Source organism: Schistocerca cancellata, chromosome 2 (assembly GCF_023864275.1).
Source record: "Schistocerca cancellata isolate TAMUIC-IGC-003103 chromosome 2, iqSchCanc2.1, whole genome shotgun sequence".
NCBI lineage: Eukaryota > Metazoa > Arthropoda > Insecta > Orthoptera > Acrididae > Schistocerca > Schistocerca cancellata.
The window spans coordinates 682195412-682209469 of record NC_064627.1 but is presented as its reverse complement, the minus strand read 5'-3'; positions in this window follow the sequence as shown (position 1 = coordinate 682209469).

Below are 14058 nucleotides of genomic sequence, written 5' to 3'. Positions count from 1 at the left end.
CCTAGAGATGTGGGTCGATCACGATACACTTGCGACTTCAGGTAACCCCAAAGCCAATAATCGCACGGACTGAGGTCTGGGGACCTGGGAGGCCAAGCATGATGAAAATGGCGGCTGAGCACACGATCATCACCAAACGACGCGCGCAAGAGGTCTTTCACGCGTCTAGCAATACTTTGGTTTGTTGTTCTTTTTTTTGTACTAATAAAACCCCATGTCATTCCAAGCATGTGCGTCAATTTTTACCTCTCTATCTACATTGTTCCGTGGTTTATTAAGTTTTCAAATTTATACTTACTTTTTGATCACCCGGTGGTTTGTGAAAACGTTTGGTTAGGCTTTGCCAGCGATCATTTGTATAGCCATTCGAACTTGTCTTACTGTAACTATGTTACAGTATATTAAGCAGGGTTTGAACGACGAGCATTAACTGGCACCAAGCAAATTGTGCGAATCGATTAATTCCATTTGCAAAGAAATGTAATTAGGATGAAATTAATTCTCTGCCAATGGCACCATTTGCATGTGCACCGTTCTGATTTTACGGGCAAAAACAGTGACCCTCGTTCGGATTCTACGAGCAAAAACAGTCACTCTTAATTAAATCCGGACTGATGCGGACTGATAGTTCAGATGTGGTCCACCGGTGTATGGGACCTTGATCTAATATCTTTGGTTTACCAATGGAAATACATGAGGTGCATATGGGACCTGAAGATAGCAAATTGAAATACGGAAACTTGTCTTCAAAGTAAAATAACTATCAAAATGTGAGGCTGTTTGACGATTTTCCTTGGTAAATATTTGACCAGCCACTGTGCCCGTCCACAATAGATCAACAGAGAAAGATCTAAGATTAGCTTCTAACGTTTGAAAAGATATTACATCGTTTGGATTTTACGTGCAAAAAACTCCTTTTTCTGGGAGGTTTTGAAGCGCGCCACTTCTATACTTTAAACTTTTATGAAGCCGTCCAAACGTAGCACGAAGGTATGTTAATGGGTTAATTGAAAACGGAATTATTTTATCAAATGATCTTTATCTGCTTTCGAGATACGATGTTTTAAATTCGAGCTAAATGAAGCACGTGAAGCTGTTTCTTCCTTGATTTCAATGCACGGAAACAGTTTAAAGTGAATCAAATAAAAGAAACGTGTGCTCTTGCGATGAAAATGAAAACTCACGTTCATAAATCTAGCTCCATTCGGATTTTACGTGCACAAACCACGGTTTTTGTTAGTTTTATTGCGTAAGTCACTTCTATGTTCGAAACTTGTACGAATCTCTCCAAATTTTGGGAGAAGTTAGACACACATGTACTTAATGATTGTCCCAGCTTTGTGCGCTGACATGGTAGTATAAGCAACGTGGCTCGAAAGACAATAACAGATTCTACAACGGATAAGACGTCGCCTGAGTCAACTTAAAACTATACCGGTTGCCAAGCTCTGGCCGTCTAATGTCAAAACAAGAGTAAAAGCAGAGAACCAGAATGAAAAATCCTCAGATCGTAGCACAAGAAGGCTAATATGTCGAGGGCAGTGTTAGTGATGTAAAAGAACGAATTAGCTTTCTGACTTATCTGGAAGCTTCAAAGACTTCAAAATCAAAACATCTTGACATATTCGCTCTTTTTTTCGCCTAAACCCTACTTCGCCAGTGCAGTAAGCTCTCTTAGACGCATCCCCTGTTAGGTGTATGATGAGGGATATAAGAACAATTGGACAAGAATTTACGTCCTTCTAGAGAGTAAGACGCATCTACAATAGGAAGTATCCGAGAGTGCGATGCATCTATAATTAGAAATATTACAGACTGGGGATGCACGCATAGTAAATTTTAATGGCATCTTATGTCGTATTGCACGACGTGTCGAAAGATACGTTGGATGACATGATGCTATGTCCCACATTATGGCATCATATATCATTTTACTTTACTTGAGACAATTCACTACATGAGATGGGTAGTGATACTTACAATTAAAAAAGTGCGAATGTGTCAAGATATTTTGATTCAAATGTCTTCGAAGCTGCCAGATACGTCGGAAAGCTTTTTTCCTTCTTTTACATCCCTAACTCTGCCCAGAACATAATCGCCTTTTTCTGTGCTACGACAACAGCATTTTTAATTCTGGTACCATGGAAAATGTTATATATTGGTGACACGGATGGTCTGAAGACGACCTGCAATTATAGGTAACTGACTGAAACTTCACAAGCCGAGATCGCTAAAAAACGTTTTATTGGATGACCGGTTTCAATAGAGCTTTTCTGTCATCTTCGGATCTTATGCTTTTCAGTTTTACAACATAATATCGCATCAAAAAGCATATGTACTTTCCACTACCATGAACATCGCTATATTTGACATGCCGATGTGTAGTGATCTTCATGGCAGTGGGTAGCGCATAAACAATGTCAGGCGACTTGTAACACTGATGAATAATATATTGTAAAAATTCAGAAGTGTAAGATTCGTTGATAACAGCGTAGGTCTGTCGAAGCCAATCATTCAATAAAACGCTTTTTAGTGATCTTGGCTTGTGAAGTTTCCTTCAGCTGCGATAGAAAATGTGTAAAGCTGATTGGAGCACAGAACAGATCGTAGGAATAACCTTCCCAGTGACTGGCTACCTCTAAGGGATGTAATCATCAATGGGTGCCTTCCTCTGAATATGGCATAGCTGATGCACTTCTGCCGTCTCTTTCCCGCAAACCTAGACCCATTAAAAAGGTTCTCTCTAGTGTGCTTACAAATTAATTATCGTTTTTCTCTCTCTCTCTCTCTCTCTCTCTCTCTCTCTCTCTCTCTCTCTTTCTCTATCCTCTATATAGATTTATGATATAGATTTAGAATTATGACGCTACTAGTTCCTCTAGGAGAAAAGTAATAAGAGGCCTCGTTGCTTTATTTATGAGCTGAGGCATCAGCGGAGATTTACTGTGCTGAGTTTTTTTCATAGAACATTCTACACTCCAATATTTTAGACCAAGAAAGTTATTTTGCAGTATTAATTATTTACGTAAAATACTGGAGACATGCATTATATTTGGTTTAACTGTTGACAACAAGAAATAGCGATGCTTACCTCTGTAGTTGGCTAATCGATAGATGCACATAGTGTGGAAATTACGCGTGAAGACCACCTGCGCCCAGTTATGTTTACTGTTGATACCGAGCCGCCCACGTAAACAGAATTGTTTTCTGTTGGGAAATAATGGCCTTAACTCAGACAGACGGGCGACTCCCAGTGAATAACAGACCGCGAAAGGAACGTTTAGACAAGGAAACTGCTCCGCATGTAGACAGTAGCTTTGCTGTGTCGAACTGAATACCCGCAGTACCTTCCCTGTTGATTTACACCTGTCAGTGCCATGAATGCCACGAATGAATGCTCTCAGCTACCGACAAAACATCTGAATCCCATGCTCTGTCACAAAGCATTCTTTTGTCGTAACTGGATAACAGCAACGCAAAAAGGAAAAGAAAATTGGTTTCATTTTTATACTAACCATACAGTACTGCTCGCGTACTTACTGAGGGAAAAAATTATCTTCCCCGAATCTTTATAAGTGGACAAATCCATTATATCATTTTCTCGTGATTCCTAAGCTAGGTGTGTGATAAAAACTGTGGACTGCAGGAAGATCTGCATTAAATAACGGTTCTTTAAATCTACCCACCATAGTACAGCGAGAACATATTTTTCTTCCGATATTTTTTGGACACCTGTTGTAATTACATATGGTCTCTGTAGAACTGTTACAATTCGCAAACAAATGTAATGTACTGCACGTCAATGGAAGGAAATGATGCTTATTTTATGATTACACGAGTGTCGAATAATCACTGGAAGCAGTCAAGCCACTAAATGTTTAGAAGCACGTGCACAGAGGGATTTAAAGTGGAACTGTCATGCAAGTCAAACAGTGGGCAAAGCATAAAAATATATGACTATTTGGAGCAGCAGACGAAGTAGAGCAATCAGCTTCTCAGCAACTTGCTAGCCATACAGGGTACAGTCATCAATGGCGGTGTACCTGAATCTTTCTTGTCAAATTGGACGTAGTGTCACGGTCGGAAGCGATGTTACAAGATACTGGCGCATTGTCTTTCGTGTATCACAAGTTGTATGGCATGCGTAGTTGTAAATGATCGAGTTGTTAATTCTCCTTTTTGTTCCTTTCTCCTTCTTTCCTTGTGAAACCGAGATTTGTTGGAAAACACCTAAGGAATTGCACTCTATCCACAAAGTAGGTAGCTTACAAAACACTAGTTCGACTGATACTTGAGTATTGCTCGTCGCTGTGGGATCCTTACCAGACAGGTTTGATGAACGAAATAAGAGATTATCCAAAGAAGAATAGTGCGTGATGTCACAGGTTCGATTAGTAAGTGCGTTTCATTAAACACTGAAGCGCGAAACTAACTGCTATAGGCATGCGTATTGAAACACAGAGATACGTAAACAGACAGAATGAGATGCTGCGGTCGGTAACGCCTATATAAGACAGCAAGTGTTTGGCACAGTTGTTGGATGGGTTACTGCTGCTACAATGGCAGGTTATCAAGATACCAGTGAGTTTGAACATGGTGTTATAGTCCGGACACGAGCGATGGAACACAGCATTTGCGAGATAGCGATGAAATGGGGATTTTCCCGTACTACCATTTCACGAGTGTGACGTGAATATCAGGAATCCGATGAAACATCAAACGTCGGACATCGCTGCGGTCGGAAGAAGATCCTGCAAGAACGGGACCAACGACGACTGAAAAGAACCGTTCAACGTGACAGAAGTACAATAATTCCAGATTGCTGCAGATATCAATGCTGGGCTACCAACAAGTGTCAGCGTGCGAACTGTTCGACGAAGCATCATCGACATGGGCTTTCGGAGCCGAAGATCCACTCGTGTACCCTTGATGACTGCACGACACAAAGCTTTACTCCTCTCCTGGGCCCGTCAACATCTACATTGGACTGTTGATGACTGGAAACATATTGCTTGGTCTGACGAATCTCGTTTCTAATTTTATCGAGCGCATGGACGTGTACGGGTATGGAGACAATCTCATGAATCCATAGACCCTGTATGTCAGCAGGGTACTGGCTTGCTCTGAGCACTATGGGACTTAACATCTGTCATCAGTCCCCTAGAACTTAGAACTACTTAAACCTAACTAACCTAAGGACATCACACAACACCCAGTCATCACGAGGCAGAGAAAATCCCTGACCCCGCCGGGAATCGAACCCGGGCGCGGGAAGCGAGAACGCTACCGCACGACCACGAGAGCAGGGTACTGTTCGAGCTGATGGAGCTGTATAATGCAGTGGGGCGTGTGAAGCTGGAGTGATATGGTACCCCGTTTTACGTCTAGATATGACTCTGACGCTTGATATGTACGTAAGCATCCTGTCTGATCACCTGCATCCATTCATGGCCACTGTGCATTCCGACGGACTTGGACAATTCCAGTATGACACTGCGACACCCCAGACTCCAGAATTGCTTCAGAGTGGCTCCAGAACACTTTTCTGAGTTTAAACAGTTCTGCTGGATACCGAACTCGACACACATGAACATTATTGAGCATATCTGGCATATCTTAGAAAGTGGTGTTCAAAAGAGATCTCCACCCCTTCGTACCCTTACGGATTTACGGACAGCTCTGCCGGATCATGGTCTCAGTTGCCTCCAGCAGTACTTCAGATATCAGTCGAGTCGAGTCCATGTCACGTCGTGCTGCGGCACTTCCGCGTGATCGCGGGGTCTGTACACCATATTAGGCAGGTGTACCAATTTCTGTGGCTCATCAGTGTACATTCAACGTCTCTTCTGAGTCCGAATCGACCTATTGAACCAATCCATGGGGAACTTTGGAAGGCTTGTCTGGGTACACAGTGTGCATGAAACAATGTATTCCATGTTTTGAGAGGTTGTAGTACGGCCCATAGCAATCACGAGCTCTAACGTTAAGAGGTATGGGCGGTTGTTCTTCTGCGCTGCTATGAAAGACGTCCCTTCTACTTATGCCTCTTTACTATTACGAAGGACCCACAGACTGTAGTAAACAAATGAGGACTCATTTTCTGTTACAGTTCATCGCTGCGGCATGCAGGAAACACCATATACGCAGTCATGGGCAAGTGCAGCGCATACATGAGTTCAAATGGAACCAATTCGTGTTTTGGTATGTTCGTGAAATGTTTTTACATTGGAATTTTATCTTTGCAGCTACCAGAAAAATGAAAGCCTGTTCCACCACATGGTAAACGGTGGACTTGATTCCCTGTTATGGCCTGGCAAATGTAAACAGCCGCCGAGCCGCATCCTATATGTTGAAAAACATCCAGAGCCGAGCGTATCTCCTGCACTGTTATGCAGCCGCCTTTTCCAGGAATACAAGACTCTGGCTCCATAGCTCAAAGACGGCTGATCGTGTCAGATCTCGCACCATTAGCATTCATGCTGTGGAAGAGCGATTATTGCAAAGATTAGGAGATCCCAGAATAAATGTACATAAAATCTCGGCATCTATCGCTGTTAGTTATCCTCCAGTCTGAGCGATCCTGCTTGAACAGTTACTTTCCCCACATTATGTACAACATGTCTGAGCCTTTCCGTCACACGGCCAGCTTACCAAAATGTAATTCTACTTAATACTAAAGGTTGTTTGAAGTTCCGCTTTTCACTTCAAAGATATGGTTCCCAACCAGTCTGGTTTCAGGTGAGGTGGAGTTGTCGGTTTTGATAAGTGAGCGGATGCAAATCCACCCGCAGCTGTAGAAGCAAGCGTCGATTTTCGATTAACATATGGGAAGAAATTGTTGGCGATATTCTAATGGGATCTTACGCAGTACAAAACGCGTCGACTGTAGCAAAGTATCTTCATTTTCTATGAAACGACATACCTGAGCTGCTGATGTACCATTCCCACAACGGCGTCATGGAGCAGAGCACCAGCGCATTTTCTCCTAAATGTCCGAGAACACCTCACAGAGACATTTAATCGGGAATGGATTGGTCTGGGAGAGTCTGTACGTTGGCTAACACTCCCCTTGATCTTAATTCATTGGTTTTACGGTAGTGGGGACACTTGAAATCTTTTATGCATCTATGCCCCATTAATGATATATAAACACTAAAAGAACGCGTCATCAATGGCTGCCAACGCATACGTGGCGAACTTGGAGTTTTTCAGAAAATGTGTGATTGCCTAAGTCATCGGAGCAAAAAGCATGCCTTACTATGAATGGATACCATACTGGGCACGTCCTATAGCGATGGCTAGTAAGAATAAATCGCAGATCGTATGTAATAAAGAGCAGATAACATTAGATGTTCTTTTTCACAATGAAGAATGATTCTCATTGGTTCATTTATGTGAGTTGTTCGTAAAAGCAACAAAAAGAGATGCTTTTCATAGTAGTGAAGGTGAACTAGTGTTTATAGCTGTTGAGGTATGCATATTTGGGCCCATGTTTACCGGAGATTTTGTTCTTGTTTTAGTTCTGCTACCACTTATCAAAATATTGAGTACGATTTCTTGGCATCCTGTACAAACTAGTGAGGCAAAACGTTATGAGCACTATCCACCACTATACTGAATGTCAGCTAGTGGCGATGTGGGCAGGCGACGCGATGAGGTACGTCTGTATGTAAGTGGAGCAGGTACAAATACAGATTCAGGTTGGAGTCTAAATAGCGCGCACACCTGAAATAGCCACTACAGCTTTTTTTTACTTGTTCTGTTTTGCTATATGCAACTTATATAGTTGCAAGCGAGTTTTCCGTGACACACGCAAAATTATAGTGCTTTCACGTCGCATGCCTTGTTGTGACAGTGTGCTGTGGCGCATACACGCGAAATATCCAGATTATCAGGATTCATGCCAAATAGCTATAGGGAAAACAGTTCCAGAGCCCCTTAGCATTGCGGCCTGTAAGATCAGAACTAGTATAGTATTTAGTAATAGAAAACAGAATGAAACGCATCTCTCCCCCATGCCATCGTGGATGACGACCACAACAGGGCAGAAAACACTGGACTACAAGCAGTTTTTTGAAAAAATGCAACCATCCAGCGACAAGCCAGCAGATGACACCAACACGACGAGCAGAGCGACAAATGTGGAGAAAAGAAATAGAAGCAAAAAGTAGAGGAGCTACGAAGAGTGCAACCAAACTTTGCAGTATACTCATCTTCTGAGGGCGACAATGACGACCATTGCTGTGATTCCAAAGGAGGTAACGTCTCAGAAAGATATGGAAAGAGACAATAAGTGATGAGGAGAAAGCTTTTAGCAAGTTTCCTAAAATAAAGACGCTGGTGGCAAACACGTCAAGACACAAAATAGAAAGCCTTGGTGGAGACGAAATGACACAAACAATCCAAAACCAAGAGAAGAAAAAATGTTTAAGATATAAAATTGCTCCAATAGTATCGCATAACTTCTCAAACCCAATGCAGTCTGCTAGGAAGCTGAAAAACGTGGTCAGCGTCGTCATTAGGTAGACCTGTCGAGCCGACTGCATTAAATATTATGTCGAATCTAGTTCTTTCAGGACACGAACGTGGCCTTCGTTACCTACCTGTACCTACCAGGGAATCTGCAGAAGCTGGTGGTCCAATATCTACCACCCAAGGCAACGGAAACAGAGGGTAAAAAGGATTTGATAGAGAAAGTCAGTAGGTATTGGAGGTCTACCAACACAAATGAAAAGAAGTGGGAACTTTAATTCTAACGCCACTATCCGTTTTCACAATTACGTAACCAAACTTCTCGACCTCCAGTGCTATCTATAGTACGTTACGTCCTTTATTACGAAGTGCAGGTTGAAGACTATAGACCAAGAGCTGAATCAGTACCATGTGAACGTTGCCAGCGATTGAGACACAGAAATAACCACTGCTGGCATCCGTCACAGTGCGTCAAATGCGGAAAGAAACTCTTTTATAGAGAGTATGCATTCCCAAGAGGGGCCGCGACAGAATTTTTCATCTGTCTACGAGATCATCCAGTTTCATATAGAAACTGCAAGGATTTTCAGAAAATAATCCAAATTACCAACCCTACAAGGAACGTTGTCAGGATAGAATTACTCCCAGCAACTGGAAAGACAGAGTAACCCACCCAAGAAGCCGCCATCGCAACAACTCATTCGACGTAATGGACCATCACCAGAGCTAGACACACACTCATCAGCATCGACGTCACAACAGACAGCCTGATAGTAAGCCGGAGCTACAGTAAACCTACGAGAAAAAAGTGCCACAACGGGTGTTGAAGGTCAAAGGAGTGTATGATGGCCTTAGAGACTTCGTTAAACCAAAGAAACAAAAAGGAAAACCTTATGTCTATTCTAATTGCTACTGGGAAATTGAAGGCAGCAGAAGACGCGCTGACAAAAATGGTAATCCTAGTGGAAACACTCGCGTCAGTTGCAGATTAAAGTACACAATGGCAAATCAATCCTATAACGACATCGTGGGGTTTATGTGGTACGCAAAGGGACTGAGAAATAAAAAGAAGTAACTCCAACACCTTACCACACAGCACTAGGTACAAAACTTCCTTCTCACCGAAACGCATCTCAGCACTGCACACAAGTGAATGTTGTAAAAAAACGATTGGTTAATGACCAGATAGCGGCAGGGACACGGAATAGTCATGTCCCTCCATCAAAGTATTTCCCAAAAAGCCAAACACCTACCTCAGTTGCAACAACTATCAGCCACAGCAGTTAAGATTTGAACTATTATGGAGCAGATAACCGTCATAACGGCGTACGAAAGACCTAACGCCCAAATCGAAGGCCTAGATTTTATATACATCACTACCTATGATAAGGTTGAAGAGGACACATAAACGCAAAACACTAATACTGGAACTCATGGGGTGTCACTCCAAAATCACTACCATTGGCTACGGTATAAACGCAGTTGGGCATAAAAATTGTAGGCCCTGAAGAACCAACGCATGGACCAACGATGGCTAATTATCGTTCCGATGTCCTGGACACCCCAATTACAAAAAATGAAGGAAGAGACCTAGGAGTGAAAACGATAAATGAACTACCATCTGATCGTCACCTGATCCTGGGAGTACTCTGTCGAACCCACGAAACGGAACACAGGAGGAGGCCAGCTGGGATCAGTACAGTCGGTATCTGAATAACAACAGTTATCCTTCGCTTCCCGTCACAACTCTTGAATAGTTTGAAACGGCAGTTGAGCACATTCAAATCAAGATACAAAAGGCAGAGAAGTTAGTGTCAATAGTAATTACCCAGAACACAACCAACCAGGAACACTTGACATATTTAACCGAAGAACTAAAGTACCAGAAAAATCGTTATCGAAGGCTGTAGCAAGAAACAAGAGACCCCCCCCCCCCTTTGTCAAAGATAACCCACAGGCAAGAGAGAAATGGCGACTGATGAGGAGATTACGGAACGAAAAGATGTCAAAACAACCACTCCTCACACTAGGAGGTCTATCAGAAGACCCACTTACTAAAGCAGAGATCTTGACAACAGTTCGTGGAATGATCATCGCCCCCGCAGGGACCGCTGAACCTGTTGGCAGGGAATACCAATACTCCCCAAGTCAAATGGCTGAGCGTATTCGTATCGAGCATCACGTACTCACACCGGTGCGACGCTTGCATCTCTACGTCTCACCACACCATAAGAATGAGGTATTCTCAGAAATTTTGACAATGTCAGGGCGCCAGTCGTTGATACAACCTGAAACGCATACCTTCAGTACCTGCCAAGGAAGCAACTGGTACCAATAAGTAGCATTTACAGTGCATACGTGCTAACGCAGTACTTCCAAGTCAAGCAGAAAGAAACGAATTTATTGTTAAGACCAAAGAGAGACAGGGATCTCACGAATGCTGCAAGAAATTCGAATGGCTAATCGAGGACTGAAGACCCTCTCGCATTAGACGAAGCTGTATTGCCGTGACTAACTGAGCATATCACAAAGAGCTTTAACTGCACGATGTCAACAGCCGCCATCTTCCTGGATATTGAACGTGCCCTGTGATAAGGTTTCAAAGGAGAAACTTCTCCGGAAAATTCAGGGTACGACGAGTATACAGTACTTTTACACCCAACTGATTGTCATCAGAGCTCAGTCTTGCCCCCTATTTTACTCACCATATACTTTATCGAAATTACAAGCGTTCCAAATGTGCAGATTGCCCAGTTCGCGGATGGAACGGCGGTTTTCGTGACTGGATGCGTAGACAAATATCACTCTTATACAACGCCAATTAGATTCTACTAGCTGTTGGTTGCGGAAGAACGAAGTTAAACTGAACGCAGAGAAGACAACTTCTTTCTACTTCAGCAAGACGAGGGCTGTATTACGTGACAGTTTACGATCACAAAACCGGAACATCTCATGGAGCCCTGCTGTCCGGTACGTGTTAGTTAAGCTAAACCGACACCTACATTTACACAAACAAGTGAAATCACTACAAACAAAAACACCCACTGTGGAAAAGAAGCTCATCGCACTATTCCTGAGTAGTGAGCTAAGCGTTTCTACAAGACGTAGACTGTATAAGAGCACGGCACAATGCAAAGCACTGTCTATGGATTAACGAGTGAAATCGGTCCCAATGAGGAGAAAATAGTCAAAAAATGTATTGGGAGCTTGAATTAATTTTCACTGTTGACGAAGAGCAGGCAGTAGATGTACTAGCGGAAGGTACGAAAAACGAGACAACACCTACAGTATGCAACAGTAGAATAATTAGGCTTTCAGTTCTGTGCGTGGCTTTCGAGTGGAGTAAAAAGAAGATACCAATTTTGTGCCATAATCTTGTCGGGTTTTTTACTTACCAAGTAGCCATTTGTGGGAAGTGTGTTCATCTGCTTTCATTTCACATTGCGGGCTTTTGACTTCAAGTGAGTGATTCAAATTGAGTAACTGTGCTCGGCAGAGCTCAGGATGTACCATTTGACCCGGTTGCTGCAGCTCATAGTACATTGTACTCACGAGTACGTAATTTGTCTCTCGTCTCAAAATCGTTGTTTCAATCGTCTAAACCAATCTCTGCATGTACACTTTCAGCAAATTATCGTAGACCACTCTCTTAAAATAAACATGTGTTTTATGTCCTACGAACACTCAGATTTAATTCAAGTACCCAATATTAAAAGGATTAGGAGAGGGAACAGGTACTCGAAATCTGCTCCACGACTCCCACAAGGAGGTATTAGATACAGCAGTTCAGAAGCTATAATGAATCTACATAGTAAGATCGACCACAACCGTGGAAGCGTCAGACGCTGGGAAAGCACAGGTGCAACGAATCTACGTCCCTGACATCGATTCGTAGTTCCCAAGACTTTAGCCCACACGGCATAAATTTTAGAACAAAGTTGTCATGGGTAGACTTGTTAACACCAGGGTGATTTAAATCCTCCTCCAGTGGGAAATAAAGGGGAACCATGAACCTTACCTCCTACAAGCAATGACGTGAACTTTGCCCGGAGGAGATGGGACTCCAAACAACACTCGGACATAAAAAATGAAGAATCATTCTAGGGACGATAGGGGTCGTAAAAGGGGAAAGGTTCCGACGTAAGTGGCCTACCACGTGTAGCTAGTTATGTCACGTGACCTGGGAACGAGCATCTTGGAAACGGTGAAACTGATCAGCTGCTAGCTCAGTACTGTCGTGAACAATGTTAAAAATGATTGAAGTACGGTGAAACTTCAAGTAAGTGACAGTGTGTTGAGAGGCCACGCTTCCTCACAGAAAGTAGGTTAGGTGGCGATGTGTGGCAGTTCTGACTACAGAGTAAAATACTGTTGCAGACTCAAGGGTTTTGGAGCACATCGTTCAGCGCACATTCTTGGAAATGAGACTCCGTAACAGGCGGCCCATACGTATTCCCATTGAACACAATAATATCGTCAGTTACGGTTGCAGTGGATGCGGGTTCAAGGAGAGTGGGCCATGGACCATGGATCAATGGAGACACCAGGTCGATGACAGTGTCCATATAGGCCTTCATTCAAGCAAACAAGTGTTCGAAAGATTCATCGCACCACGAACGGGGGACACAGAGATGTACCGTGTTAGACGCGAGCGTTCATCTGGGCTTCCACGGGAAATGTGATGGCAGTCGAAGGCACAATGACAGCTGTTGGGTAAGTGAACATAACTGACGTCCAGCTGCATCCCTTTATGCTTTGTCTTCCTCAACTATGCTGCCAATTCCAACAAAACAACTTTCCGTATGACAACGAGACAATCATGCTACAGCGGTTTGAGGAGCTTGATAGTGAACTTAGTTTGATACCTCGGCCACTGAATTGAAGCGATCTGAAGCGAACTGAACACACATGAGATGTTATCGTGTGCCAGATCTATGGCCACAAACCACGACCACATACTTTACGAAAATCGCGTAGTGATCTGGAGGCACGTACCTCCGGAAACCGATAAGGACTTGTCGAATCCTTGTTAAGCAGAATCACTGCTGTCTTGAGTCCCGTAGTCGAACCGACATACTATTAAGAAGGTACTTATGACATTTGGGCTCGGAAATGTATGTCTAAATGGAAATACGCAGAGACACGAGCAGTTTATCGGTAAATTTACTCGATGGCTAATATTGGATGAAACCGTGATTTGAAAGCACTGACCATGAGCGGATATACCCACGGAAGTAATTTAAGTCTAGAATAATTGCTTGAGTGGTCACTGGATTTGATACTGGTGCTGAGATGAAAGTCTTCTGCACCTTGCAGCGGACACTCTGAGAAAAATTAAAATGCGGACAGAAACTGAAAAGCGAATCCGTGATTTTCACGCGCCCTATGCCATCCTATAACACCTCTTATACCAACTCAAGGCTTCAGCTTGTAACAGGCATTCCCACATTCTTGTTACTGTAATGCGACACCACTAGCGGTCGCCTGGTGTGTACTAAATCACGAGTCACTTTCAAGTGCCGAGTGATCTCGTGGGTAGAATGGGAACAGCGAAGAGCATCTGTGTTACTGGCACAAACAAGGCAG